Source organism: Rattus norvegicus, chromosome 18 (assembly GCF_021556685.1).
Source record: "Rattus norvegicus strain SHRSP/BbbUtx chromosome 18, alternate assembly SHRSP_T2T, whole genome shotgun sequence".
Taxonomy (NCBI): domain Eukaryota; kingdom Metazoa; phylum Chordata; class Mammalia; order Rodentia; family Muridae; genus Rattus; species Rattus norvegicus.
In genome coordinates this window covers 24,376,941-24,402,025 of record NC_141551.1, presented here as the reverse complement: position 1 = coordinate 24,402,025, position 25,085 = coordinate 24,376,941, and the positions used below count along the sequence as shown (strand labels likewise).

At 44.1% G+C, this 25,085-nt stretch overlaps 2 non-coding genes and 1 pseudogene across 2 annotated transcripts; all 3 read left to right on the top strand.

Moving 5' to 3' along the window:
* The first annotated feature begins 8,854 nt into the window (after positions 1-8,854).
* LOC120098381 (small nucleolar RNA SNORA17) lies at positions 8,855-8,985 on the top strand. Its single transcript, XR_015643192.1, has one exon. It is a non-coding gene; the product is annotated as a small nucleolar RNA SNORA17 (small nucleolar RNA).
* Positions 17,019-17,704, top strand: Rps27a-ps12 (ribosomal protein S27a, pseudogene 12; annotated as a pseudogene).
* On the top strand, positions 24,436-24,561 carry LOC120098387 (small nucleolar RNA SNORA17). Its single transcript, XR_015643199.1, has one exon. It is a non-coding gene; the product is annotated as a small nucleolar RNA SNORA17 (small nucleolar RNA).
* The last annotated feature ends 524 nt before the right edge of the window (positions 24,562-25,085 follow it).

Genomic DNA, 25,085 nt, shown 5'->3' with positions numbered 1-25,085 from the left:
CAGAGACGATGAGTTTCTTAAAACCATTGTATTGGTCTGATAACCAGACAGAAGGACACAGTGTCTCTTTAGATTATCTTTATTCTTGAGAAGATGGTTACAAAACTATAACCAAGAACACTAGCAGATATATACATAGTACACATAATATAGTAAATTTTATTATAGTAAAATTTCTGTTTTAGGTGTGGTGGTTTGAATGAGATTATCCCACATAACCTCAAATATCTGAATGCTTGGTCCCTAGTTGGTAGAACTGTTTGAAAAGGATCAGGAGGAGTGGTCTTGTTGGAGATGTGTCACTGGAGGTGGGCTTGGAGGTTTCAAAAGTTCACACCATTTCTAGTTAATTCTAATCACCTCTGCCTTCTGTTTGTGGATCAGATGTAAGCTCTCAGCTATTGATCTAGCACCATGCCTGCCTGCCTGCTGCCATGCTTCCTACCATGATAGTCATGAACCCTAACCCTCTGGAACCCTGAGCCCCCAAATTATATGCTTTCTTTTATTAGTGGCCTTGGTCATTGTGTGTTGTCACAATAATAGAAGAGTAGATAAGACACCAAGAAAAGGAAAAGGGGAAGGGAAGAAGGAAGGAAGGAGGAAGGAAGGGAAGAAGGAAGGAAGGAAGGTATGGTAGGAAAAGAAGAGAAACTGGGGAGCGATAGAGGGAAGGAGCACGTTACTTGGGGATTTCTGGTGAAAGTTCAAATAATTTATAAGCTTAATAAATTACTACACCAATTGGATTTTTGACCCAAAATTTTTTCATTATTTAAAATATTTAAGAAAATACAGTCAGTGATTCTATCTAGTCCAACTGATCTGCAAGTTGAACATCACTGGTGAAACTCGATTCTTATGCAAGAATACAGGGAATAGTGTTTCCATGATTCTCCCCTGAGAATCTAAGGCGTGACCTTTAAACAGCCTGACTACACGTTCAGCACTAGACCAGTTGTAAACATACAGCACTACCATGTGGCGGCAGTCACGGCTATAAGGAATGTAGTACAGTGCACACTCGTTCTAGCTGTGACAATGGAGGATTATTTTCATTTTAAAAAATAAGTGTCAGAAATGGTTAAGAGCATGCATTATTTTCCCCCCAGAGGATCTAAGTTCTGTTCCCAAAGTCAACACAGTTTGTTTGTTTTTTTTAAATAAGCATTTGTAACTCCAGTTCCAGGGAATCCATGTCCTCTTCTGCCCTCTGTAGGAATTACACTTATGTGTGGACATCCATACACACACACACACACACACACACACACACACACACACACACACACACATATGGATGCACGCATGTGCACTTGCACACAATTAAAATTAAAGAAATCTTTTAAAAATAAGCAGATGTTTGGGCCTGAGAGATGATTAGGTTGGTAAAATGCTTGCTGCACAATTGTTAGGAGCCAAAGCTAGAACATATAATGTCACATAAAGTCACTTAGTGGCCTGTTTGATGTCACACACACACACACACACACACACACACACACACCCCTGTAACCCCAGTACTATGGAGGACAGAGGCTGAAGACCACTGGAGCTGACTCCAGGTTAAGTTGCAGACTCTATCTCAAAGGGATAAAGGCTGAGAATGATAGAGAAGGATACTAAAGTCCTCCTGTGGTCTCTGCAGATGCACAAGCATATATACCTCTACATACATGTATGTATACAACACACACATATACATACACATACACACAAACATACACACACACACACACACACACACACACATACACACATGTGTGTGTGTGGTTGACCTAAGGATAGTGTGGTGACTCAGTATTCTCCTATCCACAGAAGTGGTGAAAATACTGGCAGGAGCAAATTACTCATCAGCTATTTCAGAACATTGGGACATGTGTTCATCAGCTCCGTTAAGTGATAATCAACTTAAGAGAGGAAATGTTTATTTTGGTGTAGAACTGGAAAGAATTCACAATTGTCGCATCACTAACAGTGGTAACTAAGTATCTCATAATTAATTAAACATCTCTAGAAAGGTAATTAACTAGCTGGACATTATTAACTAAAAGAGAGCCAAGTAGAATAAGTGATTCATGGTGTAAGACTGTAAAATCCAGGGGATTCCAACTATAAATGATCAGCTATTTCCAGAGCATAATGTAGCCTGCAAATATGACAGCAATTAGGACACAAAATGCACGTGTCCATGCGGAGACCAAAGGTTCGCTCGCTCTCTCTCTCTCTCTCTCTCTCTCTCTCTCTCTCTCTCTCTCTCCGAGACAGAACCCCTCACTAAACCTAGAATTTATAGTTTTAGCTACACTAGTGTCTTAGGGTTTCTATTGCTGTGATGAACCACCATGACCAAAGGAAACTTGTGGGGCGGGCGGTTGTATTTTAGCTTACAGTTCCGGGCACAAAATAGTCCATCACAGAGAGAAGTCAGGGCAGGAACCTGGAGGCAGGAGCAGATGCAGAAACCATGGAGGAATGCTGCTTAGGGGTCTGTTTAATTTGCTCTCTTAAACGCTCTCAGGACCACCACACTGGGGGTGGAAAACCTCACAATGGTCTGAGCTCTCCCATATCAATCACTAACTAAGAAAATGTCCCACAGGCAAGCCGACAGGCCAGTCTTCCCAAGCCTCGCTTCAGTTGAGAGCCCTTCTTCCCAAATGACTATCTAGCCAGTAAGCCCCAGAATCTGTAGATTTCACAGCTGTCTGATAAAATCCACGGAGTAATGTCCAGCGAGGCATTTCCAGGCAAACAGAGGCCTGGAGAAGCAGAGTTGTCTCTAGAGTCTGTGAAGAGAGGCCCCATTGCTTTGGCTATCATAGTTTTCTTTTATTCTGAGCATATTACAAACTGTTAGCTAGCTGAGTGGCGGTGGCACCGCCTTTAACCTCAGTGCTTGAGAGGCAGAGGCAGTTGGATGTCTGAGTTCAAGGCCAGCCTGGTCTACAAAGCGAGTTCAAGGACAGGCAGGGGCTACACAGAGAAACCATGACTCAGAGAAATCCTGTCTCAAAAGACCAAAAATAAATGAATGAATAAAAAATAAATAAATGCATACATACATACATACATACATACATACATACATACATACATACAAGTATGTTGTCTAGGACCATAGAATTATTTTGTGGCTATCCTCTCTAAATGGCAACTTTCTCCTCCAGAGATAAGAAAAAGGCTCAAAAGCCTGGGAAAGCTAATACAACTGATCAATCAGCCTTGGGGAGCTCAGTTATAAGATTCCAAAGGTCCCTCCCTAAGGTTTTATAAGCAGAAATTAGTGATGGAGAAAAGACTGTCTGGTCATCAGGAAGTGGCACTACTTGACAGGGAATAGGAAGTGTGACCTTATTGGAGTAGGTATGGTCTTGCTGGCAGAAGCGTGTCACTGGAGTAGGCTTGGGGTTTCAAGTGCTCAAGCCAGACCCAGTGACTCTACCTGCTGCCTGCAGATCCAGATGTAGAACTCTCACCTCCTTCTCAAGCACCATGTTGCTACATGCTGCTATGCTTCCTGACAATGGACTAAATCTGAATTGTAACGAACCCCAATTAAATGCTTTCCTTTCTAAGAGTTGCCACGGTCACAGTGTCTCCTCACAGCAATAGAAAAGAAGGGGGAAGCTGCCTGTCTCCTAGGAAGAGATTTCACTCATCTTTAACCACTTATGGAACCCCCTAGTGGGAGAGACTGGAGCACAGACAATGTTGGGTCAATGAAAGGAAAGACAATTCCTTTACAAGGTGCGCTAAACTCCATACCCTGGCTTAGGGGTAAGGGGTCAATGGACTTCTTTATTCCTCTTCCCAATGTGATCGCATTAAGTAAATCTTTTTTCCCCAAAATGTACTTGTCTCTCACAAAGCACTCAGTGTCTTTAATTGGCAATCAACCAATCCTGGCTTGTTAGAGCTTCCAGCCCAGGCTCTGACCCTAACAACCCTGGCAACATCAATATCCTTTCTTCCTTACGCTTGCCTCCATGAGATGCAGGATATAGTTAAAAGGCCCAAAGATTTCTCAAGCCCAGATGTCAGAGAAGCAAAGCACCTATGTGACCTCCATGTTTTAATAAATGGCTCACAAATCCTCCCTTAGCTCACAGCAAAGGGTAAAACTGAGGGCAAAGTCAACCTTGCCACTTCCCTCTTCTCCCTTCCTTTCTCTATTCCTCCCCCTCCACCCCCAACTCTGTCTCTGGTCCCAGTCCAGGAGCAAGTGGAATTTATCTTTCAAAGCCTCTTTGCTGCATTCTTTATGATGTTGGCCTGAAATAGTATCCAAGGAAATGTGTGGAATGGGATGTCGTTGACTACAACAGAGGTTTCCTTGACTTGGGTGAGAATAGTTCATGGGGAAGGAGGCTAGGGTGACAGATAATCAAAGGACATCAAAGCTACTCCAGACAAGCAACTTATGGGTCCTTTGTCTCACAAACTTGAAGAATAGTTTCTTTTTCTGGACAATAGTTCCAGAACAGTTTTGTTATAGGTAAGCACTTGAGAGAAATAAAGCAAGCAGGGCTCCCGTGCAACAGGAAGAGGTCAAGAAAGGGTTGCCACTGAAAGTCTCTGTTTAGAGATTGACAAGGTATTTGTGTGCAGAGACATAGGGAGGTGAACTAGTAGATCCAGCAAGTCCAAACATGTATTCTACAAGCTGTTCACTCTACTGTCCCATCCAGGTATCCAGGCTGGAGTTTGGGGTGTATCTTTAAGGGTCAGTAAAGTATCTGATATGCATAGCTTCCTGCATCTGTGTTCATTAAGTTGATCTGTACAGGGATAAGTAAAATGAACAATAAGAAACCAGAATGGGAACCAATGCCTCTAAAAATTTTGACACAATTGTCATAAATTGTAAAGGGCCGCTTTAACATTCGCCACCACAAGATGGCGCTGGCTTCCACTGCACCCCACGTGGAAGGCCAGAATAGCCTCCGCCATTACAAGATGGCGCTGGCCTCCGCCGCGCCAGCCGACTTCCTTTCAGGAAGTTAACTGTGTGCGCATGTGCAAGAGTGCCTTCGTGCCAGGTCTTTGCCCACTCCGGGGCGTGCCTTATGAGATCATGGGTAAGTGACCAATCAGGTGTGGATGCGCCACGCTAGGGTGTATATAAGCCGCACCATGCGGGCGCGCGGGGCTCGCTCTCTTTAAGATTTAATAAAAAGTTTTGCTGCCGCAAGGATTCGTATGTCCCCGCGTGTTTTCTTGCTGGCGAGGTCGCGCGTGGGACAATAAATGCCAGTAAGATCAGTGTTATTTATGGCTTCCAGCCAAGACAAAGCTAATTGCCAAGGACGAGAACCAGGGTTGCCCTGTTCAAGGTCTGTGCCATATGCTGAATGTCTAAACCACTGACCCACTCTGCATTGCACAATAAGGTTCCTGTTACTTATAAATAAATAATCTCCTAACTGAAACAATTTATGAGAACAGTACAGAACCATGAGATGGCGTTTTCCTCTTTAAAGAGGGGCAGGTGTTATTCCTAATTGAAGACAGTTTGTACCTGAATACTTCATTGGCAAAGGAAAAGAAAATGTTTGTTTGTTTGTTTGTTTGTTTGTTTGTTTGTTAAGTAGCCAGACAGATATTAGTAGGCTTGGAGATAGATTCTTCTCTCATAACCAGCTTTAGACACCAGGTCCCCTTTCCCTAGTAAAGGGATATAGCACAGCTGCTCTCTTAAGATTTAAAATGTGTGGGAATCCCTAGAGGTATCTGGACTTTTTAAGACATATTATGGAAAAGCTACTTTCTCCTGGTCAAAAGAATAGCTTGCCAGTTCTATCATTGGCCTTGGGCAGAAACAGGATGTTCTAATCTGCCTCAAAGATTAGAAGATTACATACTATGTGTTTCATTCTTAAGAGTTAATCCAGCTGGGTTGTCAATCACCTGACCAAGAGAATACCTCAGGAAAACTGATTCATAGGAAATTATGCTAAGGAAACGGAAGGAATAATTATTCCCCTAATGAGATAATGGACTTACGTACCCTGGAGTGTCTTCCTCCAGGCAGTTCCTGACTCTGTCTTCACTGAGAAACATGTTCTAACTCATAAGTCATGACTTCTCCCACCTTCTCGAACCTTCCCTGAACACCAGCCATTTTCCTAAGCATGCTTGCCCTGACACTGCTCTCTCCATGTTCCTGTGAAGACTCTCCCCTTTGTTGAGGACACTAGCTTTGGTCTTTACAGTTGTCTGGCCTGTTATTATTCTATTCAAAAGCTCTAATAAATGGCCCTGGAACTTCTAAGTCAATTTTCAAATTATTTTTATCAATAAGATCTCGAACCTGCAACCAAGAATCCTGTGACATGTTCACACCTGTAGATGTGTCTGTGTCAAGACCTTAACATTGGCTTCCACATAGCAAATTGCTTGCCTTACTTTATACTCATTTATGGGTAAACAGGCATGTTTGCAGAGAGATGCTATAAATGTATTTTACACAGGACTCTAAAGCTTTCATCTCTTAATCCCTGAGTCTAGGTCAGCTTGGGTTTACAAACTGAGATGAGTTCATTACATTTGATAAAGTTAATCTATTTAAACTGTCCTGTTTTTTGATGGTTCTGCAGAAATTCATTTACAGTAAATGAGGAGGAGGAAGAGAAGAAGGAGAAGAAGAGGAAGAGGAAAGAGAAAGAGAAGAGAAGGAGGAGGAGGAGAAGAAGAAGGAGAAGGAGAAGGAGAAGGAGGAGAAGGAGAAGGAGAAGGAGAAGGAGAAGGAGAAGGAGAAGGAGAAGGAGAAGGAGAAGGAGAAGGAGAAGGAGAAGGAGAAGCAGCATGATAAGCACACTACCTGACAGTCAACATGCTGGAGAAGGTGGCATGTGTAGTTAGAAGAAAAGTGGACAATGAAAAGTGAACAGAACCACTGTACCTACCCCTTTGCCTTCCTAGATGTCATCACATCAAATGTGTTTGCAGAATTTCTGTGTTGGTTTTTCTTCAGTGGATAATCCCTAAACAGTCCCACCAGAGGGGCTGAAGAGATAGCTTAGTCCACAAAGTAGTTGCCATGCGAGCCTGAGACTGACTTTGAACTCCTAACATCCACATAAGAAATAGAAGTGACAGTGGATGTCTGAAACTCCAGAACTTGGAACAAGGGGGCAGGTAGATTCCTGGAGCTCATTGGCCAACCATTCTCACCAAAGTGATAAACTTGGGGTTCAATGAGAAAACCTGTCTCAAAATGTAAGGTTAAATGTCTGAGAAAGACACCTGTTTACCAGTCTAGTTGGTGGGGTGAACCTGAGAGATCAGGCCCTAAAAATGAGACAGAATAAAGTCTCGTGCAACAGCCAACTTTATTCAGAGCATCAGAAAATTTATACACTGAGGGTTAAGAAGAATCACGTGATTAAGAATCACAAGGAGAAGCCACAAGTGGCAAAACATGTGTTTTCCCCCATAGAGGCACATGAAGAGCAAAGGCTGCTTCACCCAGGAGTGTTATGAAAGCACATTCCAAGAACAATTCTGTTTTGAAAACTAAGGTCCTAGACTCTTGTTTTCTTGGAGTTTTCTCACAAGCACTCAGAATTCTCCTCTCATGACTGCATTCTTGGACCATATTCCAACAATACCCAAATCTCCACTTTTGACTGCCATGAACATGTGTACACACATGGACATGAAAGTGCTCCCGTACATGCATGAACATATATACATATCACAAACACATACAAATATCCCATCAGAATGGGCCATCTGTCCTGACTGCGGATGGTTACATGCAGTCACTTGATGCGGCAACATATGTCATGCCTACCCTCATTGTTTCTCATTCCTTCTACTTCCTAAATTGCCTTTGACAAGACCTTTAGACTGGGTGTACACGCATGTGATGCCATGTACAGTTCATTAAGCTATCTGCAGTCAATAGAGTTCAGCATTAAAGCATGTAAATGATTTCTCTAATTACCTCTTTTATATGTATGTGGGTGTATGTGCATGCGCACATGCATGCAGGTATAATCATCTGTGTGTGGGATGTGGAGGTCAGAGGTTGACTTCATGTATCTCTCGTCACCCTTTGAAATGGTCTCTTACTGAACCTGAAATGTCACATTTGGGGTGCACTGGCTGGCCAGTAGGCCTTGGGGATTGGTCTGCCTTTATTCCCCACCTCTGAGCTCTGGTTACAGTTTGACGTGCTGTGCTTTCTACATGGCTTATAGAGATATCAATGTTCTCATGCTTCCACGGCAAGCACTGTATCTCCTGGTCCCCAATCACCACTTTCCACCACAACCCTCAAAGTCTATTTGTCCTCCAGTGAAATTTCATGAAGAGTCATTTTGGGTTATTGAAAGTTAGCACAAGCCAAAGCATTCTTCTGACACAGAATGCCATGTATTCCCCCTCCCCACATCCTGAGGCTGGCACATGACTGCAAGAGTGCAGATAGGAGGCAATAGTGATGGTATCCTTACTCTGCTTCTTCTGAAGGCTGAGCTACTCTGAATCATTGCTGGAATTAGAAGTGGATCTCTGTCTTGTCCACTCTGCTCCATTCTTTGAAGGGCTATGTGTTTTCATGGTTTAGGACACTATAAACAACCTCCTTGGGTCTCCAATTCTCTATTCCAGTGGCCAGACTTCCTACAGCCTATCATCCATCTGAGATTTCCACTGTTAGGTATCGTCCAGGTAGTTCCATGAACATGGCCTCCCTGTCTAAGATCCATCACATAAAGCTCATGCTGTTAGGGCCCTGCCTACCTCCTTAAATACCCCATGCCAAAGCTGCCCATCCATGTCCACATGTAGACATCAGTTCCATTTAGGTTTCAAAGGCTGATCCCATGTTAGAATACCTTGACTTCTTGCCCCTAGAAGCATTGCAGGTGTGGTGCTGTGCCACATGTATGTCAGTAGACGGCATAACAGAGAGAGGCCATGTCTGCGCTCAGTGCTCCGACCTATGAACATCGGAATGATTAGTAGCCCAACTTCTCCTGGAAAAGCAAGCCTGAGAGGACCATAAGTCCGGCACAACACAGACCCCTACAGCTTCCAGGACTGGGAGCAAACCAGAAATGAGAAGAACCCCACCTGGGGTGGGGCTGAGGGATCCAGGCAGGAGTGAGCCTGAGGCAGAAGACCTTTGCAAGGGAATGCTGGGGAGGAGCAAGTCTGAGATGACCACCAGATCACACCATGGGACCAGGACAGGGAGATAGCTTGAGATGACCACAAGTCTGGCATCACCCAAGATGATCAGATCATCCTAGTACCATAGTGCATAAGCACTCCTGAGCTCACTCCGAGACAACCCAGACACTCAGAGACCCCAAGTGTCACTGAGAGGAGCAAGTAAGTGTTAGAGACACCAAAGAGAAAAAGAAACAGGAGGATGTGGGCACAATGAAGAGAGACAGAACTGGAGACTCTAATGAGGATGGGTCTGATGTGAGTAGCCAGTGATGCCACCTAGGACCATGGTGGCATCCTGGCCTGTGCTGCCACAGCAACTATGTCTGAGTCTCTGGCCTGCAGCAGCAGAGGTTTGTGGCCACCAAAGGCCAGGTGGATGTCCCTGGTTTGGGCTGCCATCCGAGGACATGTTGATGTCTGAGGGCTATGCAGAACTGATCCCATCTCTTACCTGGGCATTGTGGGATAGGTGGCCTTGGAGCCATGACAGCAAGAGAGCTGATCCAACCACTAGCAAGCTACAGTACATGGGAGAGCAGACACTACACATTGTGAGAGTCGCGGGTGAACCAACTGAGGATACCAATGTGGTGCCATTTTGCCTCCCCTGTGGTGGCATGGATAAGGGAGGGATCCCTCCTCCCTTGCAAATAACAATCCTGCAGCAGGCAGGAGAACTGGTCCGGGGGTCATGAGAGCTGTCCCTGCCCCTCACTATCTACAGTACTTGAGAGAGCAGAACAGGCCTTGCACTTCCATGGGAGCACTGCAGAGCTGACCCTGTGGTTGGGGACATAGATGAGCTGGTCCCAAGGGCATGAGCATGGGAGAGTTGGACCCACCATTTGTCTGCTGTGATGGGTCAATGGCAAGAGGGAAATGACCTTGCCCCTTGCCACCAGTGATAGGTAAGAGAACTGATCCTGAGGTCATCAGAACAGGAGAGCTCGCTTTGGTCCTCCTGTGCTGCAATACAATAGAGTTGGCCCTGGATGTGGGAGTTGTGGGTGAGCCAGCCCCAAGGGCATGAGAATGGGACAGCCAGCCCAGCTCCCAAGACAGAAGAGCTGGCCTTGGGGTTATGAGATTGGGAGAATTGACCATGTCTCTCACTAGCTATGACAGGACACTCAGGAGAATGGGCCCTGCACCTCATCTGCCTACAGCAGGTTAGAGCTGGCCACAAATGTCAGAGTTTCTAGTGAACCAGCCCGAACGGCTTGAGAGCAGAAGAGCTCATATACCCCTCAGGTTGAGATCCAGGCCTTTGAATTGACCCACCCCCAGCATCTACTCCTTCTATGATCTACTGGAGCACATGAAGAGGCTGGTCCTACAGACTCAAAGCTACAGGATCTCCATGACACAGGACAACCACAGGATATCTGAGAGGAATCTCAGTGAGGATCCAGTATCAGCAGAGTAGTCGGAAGCCTCTTACCAGACCAAAGAGTCATTGTAATGGACATTTGCAGATGAAGTGTAGACAAAAAGGTATACTGTGGGACTCACACTCTACGGCTTCCACAATGAGATGCTTTTCTCTGTTGGTAGGAAAGGTTGCAAGGGTGGAAGATGAGTATGAGGAGAGGGGGAGATGAGAGGGATTTAGGTGCATAATGGGAAATTCACAAAGAACCAATAACTTTTTTATTCTTTTGTTTTTTTGTTTTTTTAAAAAGAATACCTTGGCTTGCCTTGCTCCACAGTGCAGTCCTCATTGGGCTGCTCATCTAGAGTGCCTGGCCGTCATCCTTGCATATTTTGTTATTTCAAACTCCCTCCATCTTATCAGGAGTAGGTAAAGAGACACAGGAAAACTGCCCCCATATCTGCCCATCAAATCCTGCATTCTCCTGTCCCTGTGCAGAGCCAGAGCAGTTAGCTCTCCCTTCCACCCCTTTTCCTCAGCATAGATGATGCCTCCAGCCTTTATAGAGGGCAAACAAAGGGGAGTCAGCATGGCACCTGAATGGCAATCCCTCTTTCATGACAGCACTCCTTCATCCCCTGCCAACCCCACAGATGCAGGCCTTGGGAACAGATGAAAGGTAGCATACCCTAGCCTCAGCATCACTGAAGCTCACACTCCCTCCCCTGATTAACAACCAGCACTTTTCCAGTGCATATGGCTCCTGCCCTTGAAGGAAGTAGGAGCCAATATCCTCGAAGTGATAAAAGTCCACTCTTGGACTATGAGGAAAAGGCAATTAAGTGGTCAGATAGTTGTGACCAGTTTGTAAAATACACTAACTTCTAATAACACAATGAGTTACTACTTCCCAGGTCTGAGAAGTTTGCTCCACAGTCTGAACAAATATCAGGTTTGAAGGACGGCACCCTCTCACCCCCTCCGCAATCATTTAACACCAAAGCTTGAGAATACCAGCTTATGCATACTCCTATGTATATCTCAATGGAGTACCACATTCCTAACCTGCAGAGCAGGAAAGGCTTACAATCTGGGTCAGCCTTGTATCATAAAGACTTTGTTCTTGCATCAGACTCCTGGAGGTCTCCTGGGGCTCCTAAGAACTGGGCAGAACACTGGTGTGGTGCTGTGCTGTGTGCCCCAGTATGTGGATCTTCCTGAGAATATAGTGCCTTTCTTAAGACCAGCTGTTTGCTTGGCCATGTTTAATACCCATGTTACTATTCAAATAAAGAAGACAAAGACTCATGAAGGAGACAATTCTCTGTGCATGTCTCCAAGGGAGTTTCTAGAACGGGTTGAGGTAGGTGTCTCTCTGTGCACTGGGTTCCTGGACTGAAAATAAGGAGGAGGTGGGCTGAGTACCAGGCATCATCTTCCTCTGCTTCCGGACTGTGGAAGCCATGCTCACACCCAGCTCACACTCCTGCTGCCGCGCCTTCCCACCACGAATGGATTCCATCACTGTAGCCTCAAAACGGAAGTCAGATTAAGACTTTCCTTCCTTAAGTTTTGCTTTTAAAATCAGGCATTCAGTCACAGCAATGAGAAAAGTGATTCATTTTCCATGCAAAACCTAACAATACTTATACTATGAGTCTGGAACAGTCCTGTACAACAGGTGCTCTCTGCTGATGTGCTGAACAAATGAACAGACAGTCTGCCCAAAAAGGGATGAAGAAAGATGCCTGGACTCGGGTGGGTATGATGGGAATGGTGCTGATGCAGGAAGATCGGAGCCTGGTGGTCAGTGTGGTGATGGAGACGAGTGATTGTGACCAATGAGGCAATGCGGATATCCATGACTTGAGGCAGAACCAATGTCTGGAACTGTCTGACTAGGCCAGTGAGGACATTTGGCACCAGAGTTATCATGTTTGATTTCGAGACATGACTTAAGTTTTTTTTTTTTTTTTTTTTTTTTTTTTTTTTTTTTTTTTTATTATCTTGAGTATTTCTTATATACATTTCAAGTGTTATTCCCTTTCCCGGTTTCCGGACAGACATCACCCTCCCCCCTCCCCTTCCTTGTGGGTGTTCCCCTCCCAAACCTCCCCCCATTGCCACCCTCCCCCCATAGTCTAGTTCACTGGGGGTTCAGTCTTAGCAGGACCCAGGGCTTCCCCTTCCACTGGTGCTCTTACTAGGATATTCATTGCTACCTATGGGGACAGAGTCCAGGGTCAGTCCATGTATAGTCTTTAGGTAGTGGCTTAGTCCCTGGAAGCTCTGGTTGCTTGACATTGTTGTACTTTTGGGGTCTCGAGCACCTTCAAGCTCTTCCAGTTCTTTCTCTGATTCCTTCAACGGGGGACCTATTCTCAGTTCAGTGGTTTGCTGCTGGCATTCGCCTCTGTATTTGCTGTATTCTGGCTGTGTCTCTCAGGAGCGATCTACATCCGGCTCCTGTCGGTCTGCACTTCTTTGCTTCATCCATCTTGTCTAATTGGGTGGCTGTATATGTATGGGCCACCTGTGGGGCAGGCTCTGAATGGGTGTTCCTTCAGTCTCTGTTTTAATCTTTGCCTCTCCCTTCCCTGCCAAGGGTATTCTTTTTCCTCATTTAAAGAAGGAGTGAAGCATTCACATTTTGATCATCCGTCTTGAGTTTCCTTTGTTCTAGGGATCTAGGGTAATTCAAGCATTTGGGCTAATAGCCACTTATCAATGAGTGCATACCATGTATGTCTTTCTGTGAGTGGGTTAGCTCACTCAGGATGATATTTTCCAGTTCCAACCATTTGCCTACGAATTTCATAAACTCGTTGTTTTTGATAGCTGAGTAATATTCCATTGTGTAGATGTACCACATTTTCTGTATCCATTCCTCTGTTGAAGGGCATCTGGGTTCTTTCCAGTTTCTGGCTATTATAAATAAGGCTGCGATGAACATAGTGGAGCACGTGTCTCTTTTATATGTTGAGGCATCTTTTGGGTATATGCCCAAGAGAGGTATGGCTGGATCCTCAGGCAGTTCAATGTCCAATTTTCTGAGGAACCTCCAGACTGATTTCCAGAATGGTTTTACCAATGACTTAAGTTTTAAGAACATAAATACATCACGTTTTGAGCTAAATATGACCTATGTATACTAACTGTGCTACTGAGATATAAGTACTCAAAAAGTGTACCATTGATCAAAGAAACAAAATTGCTGCCCGTAACAAGACCAGTCTCATGGGGTGAGAAGCCAACTGACTTCTCCATAAGCATGATGCAAGGGTTTCTAAGAGGTACCGGTCTATTGACTTTAGACTCTAAAGTCAATAGATCTAGGTTGTAGAGTGCAGATCTGTTAACAGCACTCCCTATGCACAACATTCTTTATCTTTTGCATTATGTCTGCCTTCGTTTGCTAAGAGATTCTGGGTGTCACACAGAACAGGGTTTTCACTATAGCCCTGGGGTACTAAGTGTCAGCCCTTCTAAGGAATGTTTCCTTGAGGAAACTCTTTTGTGAATAAATAGTCTTTCTTCCTGGCTGTGACTCATTGGACCAGACTAGGAAATACCCTGAGGCACAGAAGAACAACCTATCAAAGGAGGATACTATGAGACAAGCCCAATTTGTTCCTCAATTTAGGATGAATAACACAACTTGGTTCCTCTGTCTAGACCAGTGTGACGGTGTGGTCCATCCGGATAACTCAGTAAGAGTGGTTCTTAGGAATGCTGGAGTCATTCTCTAGAGTTGCTGAGAGATTTTCATCTGGATCACTCTAGACATTCATGTGCTATCACTTGAACATGGATCTAATTTGCTGAAGCTCACGTTAAAACGCACTCTCTATAAAACATCATGGTATAGCACCAAGTGGAACCTGTAAGATGAGCAGCTTAATCTATGATTTGATGGATGAATGGGTTAATGGGCTATCTCAGGAGTCGGTCTGTTGTCAGCCACACCCACCTGGACTGTCTTCTCGTGTGCTTCATTCCATACCATTGGGGTTCTTTCTATAAGCCACCTTGGGCCTTGGTCAGCAAATAGAAAGTCACCAGCCATGGCCTCTTAATCTTAGATGAGAGCCATGAGCTCAAAGTTCTTGTCTCTGTAACTTACTCAATTTGTAGTTGTGTGTTGTTAACAATAGATTAAGATATCAGGCTACCTTAAGATCCCATAGGCTTGGAAACACCATGACACAGAGGGACAGAACCCATAAGAACTGAAGGATTTTTATTTTGTAGCAGTTCTATCCAAATTGAAGCACTCCTTCCTGTGAGGTAGATGGCATCTTGTGAGACTAAGGAAGTAACCTGACATCCCGATTTCAGGACAACCAGCACAAACAAGAGTCTTAATACCAGCCCACCCCATGGTTATAAAGCAGTATGACATTGCTGGAGCTGGGAAATTCATCTCTGCTAAGTTGTCTAGAGGAGACTCTCTGACCTGATGTGCTTCTTTCAAATTGTGCTGTTAGAATCAGGTGTCAGGCTGTGTGTCTGCCTCACCACTGGGGTGCCTGAGCACTGCCAGCAAAATCAGGGGAGACAGAACGAAATCTAAGGATCTCTTGCCTGGCTGTAGTGAAAGGTTCCGAGGGGCTCCAGTCTGGCTGGACTGGCCAAAGTGTTACAGCTCTCGGAAGGGAAGTCCATGCAGGTCAGGTAGCCAGGGTCTCTCCTGCTACCATTGCAATGTGAATGCTAACAGCAGCAGCATTAGCAGCAGCAGTAGCAAGTGTCTGGAAGTAGTGACAACCAACAGCAAAAGGCAGCTAGTACCTGCCAGCTGCTGATAACCACAGCAACAAGTGGAGGCAGGAGGATCAGATCCGAGGTCCAGCAAAGAAAGCTCTTCCCCAGCATGTTACAGCTCAAAAAAAAAAAAAAAAAAAAAAAAAAAAGTCACACCCAGACCCAGACCAGTCTTGGTGAAATAACTCATGCACTTTATTCCATGTGGATAGGGACCTCATAAAAATTTTGGGAGTAGGGTGGGATCCAGGGGTAGATGCTTCCCATTGGCTCAGACTGAGGTGTTAGAATCCTCTATTTGCATGGGGAAGGATGTCAGGTGTTGTCCTTATGTGACTGATTGTCATGGCCCTCTCAATGTGGTGTCGTGGTTATGTGTTCCAGGACAGGCAGATCTCAGCAGGGAGCTGTTTCTGTGTCTGCTGCTCCCAATTCTGAGATTCCCTGGGGTGTTGAACCTGCTCAAAGTTGTTACCAGCTCTTCTGTCTGGAAGCACAGTCCTCTTGCCCCACAGTCTGGTAAAATTGTAACTTTGGTGTGTTTTCCATTCCCTGCTGGGGATTAGTAAACAAATGTTATGTTTGTTGGGGTTTAAATCTCCTGTCCCAACAAAACACGATGGGCCAACATGATTCCATGTGGAGAGGTTTAATGAGAGAAGAAGAGTAGAAGGGGAGAGGAATAGAGGCCAGTCATGAGCAGGTGGAGAGAAGGGGAGAGGGGAATGGAAAGAGAAGGGACAAAAGGGAAGAACAAAGAGCAGGGAGCAAGAGAAGAAATGTGTGAGGAGGGGGCAAGGAGTCCCCTTTATAGTGCCAGACACAGCTGACTGTTGCCAGGTAACTGTGGGAGTGGAGCTTAGACAGAATATCAACAATGTCACCCCAGGAAAAGTCTCACATAACACAGACTCTCTTCAACTAGAGCTAACATCTGGTTTACATTTGAATTTCAGGTAATCAACAAAAGGAGACAAGTGTACCTATGATCCATTCTGTTGTTACTAAAGTTCATCTCTTTAGACTTAACTCTAGTTTTTTTTTTTTTTTAACCTTTTTACCATCCACAAGTAATGTTGCCCATGTGTAGAGGAGTGGAGATTCCTGACTGAGAAGTGTAGGAAAATCATGTGGCTTGGAGTAATCCTCAGACTCTCTCAGGAAACACAGTAGGAAATACCAAAGGGATAATAAGGTGAAGGTCTCAAGTGTGGCTCGCCTGGGTGGCTCATTCATTTCCTGTTGTGTTAAATGCTAATGTTGGCCTTTAGGTCTCACACAAAGTTCAGTGGAGCAGATGGAAAACATTGCGAGCTTCCTCTAGGGGCTGGGTGAGACTGTTTTGCTTCCAAGCTCTAGGATTTCATGCAGCTTCAGTACTCTGTGGAGACTCTACTCTTGCCCCAAGGTTTCTCTCAAGAAAGGCATAAGGTCTTGTTCTGTGGAGATGCTGAAAGAGGAGTACTGAGTAACCGGCCTCAAAGGGTGAAAGGGTGCATTCAAAAACATGAGGAACTCTGAAGACGATTCTTTACCGAGGAATATTGCAGGATTAAAAACACACTGCTGTGGCCTAGAGAGAACTGGTGAAGTACTTGCCATAAAGACCTGAGTTCAATTCCCACGTGAGCATGTGGATGTGCTTTACAACCCCAGCATTACAGTGATGGAGGCACCACGTTAAGAACAACAGCTGCTTTCCGATCCGCCATCGTTGGTGGAGCAGCCGCCACGATGCAGATTTTTGTGAAGACCCTTATAGGGAAGACCATCATGCTCGAGGTTGAACCCTCGGACACTATAGAAAATGTAAAGGCCCAGATCCAGGATGAGGAAGGAACTCCTCCTGATCAGCAAAGGTTGACATTCGCTGGTAAGCAGCTGGAAGGTGGCCGTACTTTGTCTGACTACAACGTTCAAAAGGAGTCCACTCTCCATCTCGTGCTGAGACTTCGTGGTGGCGCTAAGAAAAGGAAGAAGAAGTCTTACACCACCCCAAAGAAGAACAAGCATAAGAGAAAGAAGGTCAAGTTGGCTGTGCTGAAATACTTTTTTTTCTTCTTTTTTTCTTTTCTTTTTTTTTTTTTTTTTTTTCGGAGCTGGGGACTGAACCCAGGACCTTGCGCTTGCTAGGCAAGCACTCTACCACTGAGCTAAATCCCCAACCCCTGTGCTGAAATACTATAAGGTGGATGAAAATGGCAAAATCAGCCGACTTCGTCGGGAATGTCCTTCTGATGAATGTGGTGCTGGAGTTTTCATGGGTAGCCACTTTGACAGGCATTACTGTGGCAAGTGTTGTCTGACTCACTGCTTCAACAAACCAGAAGACAAGTAGTTGTGTATGAGTTAATAAAAAAGAAGGAACTGAAAAAAAAAAAAAAAAGAACAACAGCTGCACATGGCTGCCCTCATTTTAGATGACAACTTCAAGTGTCCCCCAATTGACTTTTTCTTCTTGTCTACCTAAAAATCACCAACTGTTCTTTTTACACTGGAATGACCACAGAGTTCTTGGACTAGCCACCCAGACACAGCCTTTTTACAACAGTGGCATCCTTGCAGCTGGCAAACCTCCAAGCCCCCTTGCACTTCTGATTGGCGGTCTACAATTTCCAGATTTCTACTCCTTTCCTAAGTCTTCTATTCAGAACTCATGGATGCTCCCAAACTTCCCATTAGCATTTTAATATAACGGATCTGGATATGAGTGTGAGCTGGGAGTTCGATGGGGGCAGAGCATCCAGATCTTCTCCTCACAGCAGCAGGTATAATGCACTCCTGACACACAAATACAGCCATCAACCAGAAAGTCTCACTGAGCCTCAGTGTCCAGAACGTTAACAGGGTATCTTTGTATAGGCGTGATCCACTTGAGAACTGGCTATGTGATGACCATTTCCTAGCCCCTGCACCGCTCTGGAATCCTAAAAATTCTACCACTCCACTCATATGGTTGTGTTTTCTAATGAGCAGCTCCCTCTTTATTCTAGGGACTGACTGTACATCATCTGACACAGAACAAACATTCCAAAAGCTCAGGAAATTTCAAGCATTTTGTTTTGTTTTTCCTTTTTCCTTTTGTTTTGTTTTGTTTTGTTTTGTTTGAATCTCTGTTTTGGAAACTGGAGAGGAAGATTAGATGCATTCTTTAATTACTGTATTATTAAACAAGAGACAAACATTACTAAAAAAGAAAAGCCTACTCATTGTTAGAGAGACAATGAAGTATGAAAGGAGACACTGACTGCCTCTTCCTGAGCCCAGTAGGTACCGACTGCCAACACACAGTGTAATCTTAGAAGCACAGCTCTAGTTGAAGATGGTTGTACTGACTGGTTTGGTGTGTTAACTTGACACAAGCTTGAGTTACACAGAGAAAAGAGCCTCCCTTGAGGAAATGCCTCCATGAGATCCAGCTGTAAGGCATTTTTTCAATTAGTGATCAAGAGGGGAGGTCCCAGTCCATTGTGGGTGGTGCCATCTCTGGGCTGCTAGTCCTGAGTTCTAAATACAGGGACAAACAGTGCAGTAGACTGAAGGAAAAGCCATCCAGAGACTGCCTCACCTGGATCCATCCCATATGCAGTTACCAAACTATTGCGGATGCCAAGAAGTACTTGCTGACAGGAGCCTGATATGGATGTCTCCTGAGAGGCTCTGCCAGAGCCTTACTGATACAGATGAGGATGCTTGCAGCTAACCATCAGACTAAGCATGGGGACACCAATGGAGGAGTTAGGGGAAGGACTAAAGGAGCTGAAGGAGTTTGCAACCCCATAGGAGGAACCACAATACCAACCAACCAGATACTCCCCCTCCCCCAGAGCTCTCAGGAACTAAACCACCAACCAAAGAGTACACATGGAGGGACCCATGGCTCCAGCTGCATATGTAGCAGAGGATGGCATCGTCTGGCATCAATAGGAGGAGAAGCCCTTGGTCCTGTCAAGGCTCATTTCCACAGTGTAAGGGAATGCCAGGGTGGTGATGTGGGAGTGGGTGGGTGGGAGGGGGAGCACCCTCATAGAAGCAGGGGGAGCGGGAATGGGTTAGGGAGTTTCCAGAGGGGAAACTGGGAAAGGAGATAACATTTGAAATGAATATAAGTAAAATGTCCAATAAAAACAAAAGGTGGCTCAATTTTAAACAAACATAAAAGAAAAAAGGCAAGCTGAGCAAGCCAGGGGAAGCAATCCAATAAGCAGCACCCCTCCATGGCCTCTGCATCAGCTCCTGCTTCCAGGTTCCTGCCCTGTGTGAGTTCCTGTCCTGACTTCCTTTGGTGATGAACAGCAATGTGGAAGTGTAAGCTGAATAAATCCTTTCCTCCCAACGCACTTCCTGGTCATGCTGTTTTGCGCAGGAATACAAACCCTGACTAAGACAGTGGCCTTGAATTGCTGATCCTTCCAGCTGCAATCCCGAGGCTACAGGCACGTGCCCTCACACTAGGTTATTCCATGATGGTGGGGAATCCAGTTCTTTGTGAATGCTAGGCAATCACCCTGCCAACCATGTTCCATCCCCATTCCCTGAAATGGGTTCTAAACCGGTGTATTTGTTTTGTGAGTACATACTATGTGTCATGCAATCTTTCCAATACTACATATACAGACACAAGCTGAAATTCCTATCTTTTTGAAGATTTTATCTGAGAAGATGATCAAAGTATCCAAAACTGAATTCCACACTTGATGTCCTTTCTTGTGTACACACATGCAAGTACCATATCACATTAGCATTTGCAGTGTAGGACGGAATGACTCTGCAAGTACCATATCACATTAGCATTTGCAGTGTAGGACGGAATGACTCTGCAAGTACCATATCACATTAGCATTTGCAGTGTAGGACGGAATGACTCTGCAAGTACCATATCACATTAGCATTTGCAGTGTAGGACGGAATGACTCTGCAAGTACCATATCACATTAGCATTTGCAGTGTAGGACGGAATGACTCTGCAAGTACCATATCACATTAGCATTTGCAGTGTAGGACGGAATGACTCTGCAAGTACCATATCACATTAGCATTTGCAGTGTAGGACGGAATGACTCTGCAAGTACCATATCACATTAGCATTTGCAGTGTAGGACGGAATGACTCTGCAAGTACCATATCACATTAGCATTTGCAGTGTAGGACGGAATGACTCTGCAAGTACCATATCACATTAGCATTTGCAGTGTAGGACGGAATGACTCTACTAGTCAAAGCTCAATGTTTCTCTTTCTTTCACAAGTTCTTGGGTGGACAATCATCCCTACAGTAAATCTTAGACACCTCAACATTCTTAAATCTTTTGCCTTTCTTTTTTTTTTCTTTTCTTCTTTTCGGAGCTGGGGACTGAACCCAGGGCCTTGCACTTGCTAGGCAAGTGCTCTACCACTGAGCTAAATCCCCAACCCCTTTTTTTGCCTTTCTTAATTAAGTCAATAACCTCTACCTGTTTACACATAGAAGGTACTTTATATTTTTCTCTCTGGTGCTATACTGTTCAGCCACTTAAGCACAAGTATGACACCTCAAACAATCAACTTCGTAATTAAAAGGGCTTTAAGTGAATAACAGGTAGGTGGTGTATACAGAGTGGAAACACTGGACAAAAACATCATTTATATCTCAGGTAGAACAAAGCCATACTTCATATGACCCAAACCACATTAGAGGCCAAAGGATAGACTCGGGAAAATCACTGTATTCCTCTTCCCAAGGTGTCCACATTGAATAAATCTTTCTCTTCTCTTCACTATTAATTTCATCTGTTACTGGCTTATTGTGGATGAGTGACCAAGTCTACGTTGTTAGTAGTGCCAGGTTACATACAACCAACAGATATAATCAACATACACATAAATTTAAATTGGGGTGTGTGTGTGTGTGTGTGTGTGTGTGTGTGTGTGTGTGTGTGTGTGTGTGTGTATGATCTGTGTCTTTGCATGAACCCTTTTCTTTGATAAAAAATGGCTAAATGAACCTTTAGCCAGTAATAATTGTAGGTCCCAGGCTGGTCTTGGGCTTATGTTTCTCTTGCCTCAAGCTTCCAAACTAATCTACAAATCAGAATGGAAAAGGCAACTTCCAGACTCGTTCTATGGATCAAGGCAATCGGATGGTGACCAAGTGTGCAGAGGCATGAGTCTGTCAGGGACATTTACACTCAACTATAACTTTTATCCATAAGTCAACACAGTGCCATAATGGAAAAAAATCAATTCAATATCAAATATCCTAACAATCTAACAATAGTACCAACACTATTCAAAAGTCCAAAATCCAAAGAGAGACAGAGGAAATCTCTTAGCCCTAACTCCAGTAAAAGCAAAACCAAGTTACAGATGACCAATAGGCAGTAGCACAAAACATCCCCATTCTTAAAGGGAGGGATGGAGACATAGCAAGTTCAGACCAGATCAAAGCAAGAGTGGAACCAGACATTGCAGACACCAAACCTTTTTACCACCAGGTACAGCTCTGAGGCTTGTGACAGCAAAACCAAGGCTCCAGTGGGCTTTATAAACCTGTACTTCTAGCTATTATATTATGATTATTATTATTATTATTATTAAAATGAGCTTACTAAAGAGATATCTGCTGTGTTCATGACTTTTCATATCGCTGGCACAAGATATCTGGCAGAATCAACAGAGAGAAGAGGACCTGCCTTACCCTCTGTCTCATTGTTTCACAGTGGGAAAGATATGATGATGACAGATATGGAAGAAAGAGTGGGTCCTGTCCATGGTGATCCACCTCTCCGAGCCAAGCAGGAAACACATAGTTCAGGTTGGAACTTGGGTTTGTGTATTGTCCTCTAGTCTATCTTTCTGCATCTATTGGCCAGGGCCCATGTCCAAAAGTTTCAAGTTCAAATACACGGGGAGGGAACATTTCACCTCTAAATCATAGCATCCCGTTAGCATTCCAAATAGGTTCACAGCCATCTCATGATGAAGAATGCATTCTGTCCAATTTGAGAAGCCCTCATAATCTCACATCTCTAACACTGTTCAAAGCCCAGCTGTCTTTTGATACTCAAGGACACCTTTAACTACGAGATCTTATAAAACAACAAAACAAAAACACAGTACAAACGTTCACATACAATGACACAGACTAAACATTCCCAAATGAAAATGGAGGAGTCTGGTAATTGCAAGGGACCAAAGCAAGACTGAAAACCAGAGGGGAAAATATCAAACTCTCTAGTTCTATGTGATTCGTGGGAGGTCACGGTGATATCACTTGGGTTCCAACTTGTTTGTGTTACCGTGTTCCTCCAACTCTACTTCTGTTATATCCATGGCCTCTCTGTTGGGCTGGCTCCAGTGTGTGCCTACAGCCTCCCTTGATAAACATCCTGTATCCCTGCTATCTATGACATTTTGTGGTCTCCTTTGTTACTCGGATTCCACCTTTACAGCTTCATACAGAATCCACTAAGGAGCTTCATGATAGGCATCTGATCCGACTATATTTCCTGTCTTTCTGGAACTTTCAGGAAGGCCTCCATTACACCATAAGTGATTATCGGCCTGCACAGCCTTCATGCCATAGACACACTTTGATTTCTGCTGCCCATCAGATGACAGCTGCATGAGCATCTGTGTGTCTTTGTGACTGAACCTTGGAAAACCTAAGTGGCTCCTCTCAGGAGACAGTTGCCTTTCATGTGAATTCACACTTTAACGTTTGCATTTGTATATTCATGTCTGTGTGCATGAGAACCACAAGTGTGGATATGTCTGTGGAAGCTAAAAGAAAGTTTTGGATCCTGAGAAAATAGAGTTACAGATGCTTATGAAATGGCTACTGGGAATTGACCATGGGTCCTCTGGAAGTGCCTTTGACTGCTGAGCTCTCTGTCCAACCCCACGAATTTATGTTTAAATAAGCTAGAGCCTCTGGAAGGTGAGATCCGTGAGGAGTTTTTCATTCCACTTTAATCATGGCAATCTCCTCAACTATCACAGCTTACTTTGGATGCAATTTGTAAATTCAATCCTATCCTTTTCAATGCCAAATGGCCTCTTCTCACATGTTTCTGTTCTACCTACTATTCTGTTTTCACTATAACTGCCAGGGAAAGTCGTCCAATCACCATGCCATAGCCTGAATGTTATACTGTCTTGAAATGTTCTCCACTTAGGACTTGCATTTAAATTCAACCTCAGTACACTTTTCAGCAACCAGACAAAGAAAATCAGAGAGGGATACATGAAGGTAAAGGGGGGCTGGAGGGACACATGAGGGTAGTAGGGAGATGAGTCTCATCAAAATGCCTTGTTGGCGTATATGAATACATAATGGTAAAATCTATTATTGTATCCAATTAATATGTTGATAAAATGAAATATATCCAACTGGATCACAGAGCTAAAGGTTAAATATAAGACCCTGAAGCTTTCAAAAACATATATTGTATAAGTAAAAGATTATTAGATACTATATCTAAAACATGATGGAGTGAAAAACTATAAATTTGTTTCCTTTAAATTGAGAACACTTGACCTTAAAGGGAATATTTGTAAATAAATGAAAATTAAAAAACACACATTAAAAAGAACATTGTAATGTACACATTTAGTCTCTCTCTATATATATATATATATATATATCACATATTTTTCATTTCTAAAACTCAATTAGAATAAACATATGAGCCCAGAAAAATTAATAGACAAAGACATTTCACCAAACAAAATATACAGCTTGTAAGCAAAACAAGTTAATCATGAAGAAAGTGTCAACTCGGTTAATCATTAAGGAAATTCTAATTGAAAGTCCAATAAGAGTCTGTGAAAAGTTAGTTAAGGGCTCCAGAGAGGCAGCTCAAAGATTAGAGCACTGCCGTGCAGTCATGAGAACCGGAGTTTAGTTCTCAGCATCCACATAGCTCCACATCCCACGGATACCCAGAATTCTAGTTCCAAGGATTCTATAGCCCTCTCGTGGATTCTGTGAATGTATGTGACCATGTGCATTTGTAGGCACATGCGCGAGCGCACGCGCGCGCACACACACACACACACACACACACACACACACACACACACACACACGTACATTGTGTTAAGCAGATGTAAGCCTTCAAAAGATCAAGTCACCCTGTGCCTAGAGGCATTGCAGGTGTGGCTGCTGTGTCGAATGTTCATCAGCAGGTGGCAGAGAGGGCTATGTCTATGCTCCATGTCCTGACCTGTGAACAACTGAATGAGTAGCAGCCTAATAGTCTCTGGAAAAAAACAAGCCTGAGAGGACTACCAGCTTGGCACCATTCAGGCCCTAGAAGGGCTCCTAGGGTGGGGAGCAAGCCAGAGATTAGAAAAACTGTAACCGTAATTTGAGGATGTAAATCTTATGTGTCCCTTTTAGCTCCCAAATGATTGACCTATTAAGACCTCCTGGGTTTACTAATAAGCTGCAGGCCCAGGCTGGGCAGATATTCATCTATTCTAAACTATCAATTTCTCAGTCTGTGGTCCTTTACCTTCAAACCTAGTCTCACTCTGGCTTGTTCTTGCTTCATGTGTGTCCTCATGGTGAATCCCTTGGTGACCAGCTCATCACAACTCCTGCTTGCTCTGCCTCGTGGCCATTTCTTGGTCTTTCCATGTGGTCTCTCTACTTCTTCTATGGTCCTTCTTCTTCTCCCATTTTCTCAGAACCCCTAACTATGATCCAAAATCCAACTCTACCCAGTCATAGGATGAATCATCTCTTTACTAAACCATCAGAGATAATTGGGGCACATTTT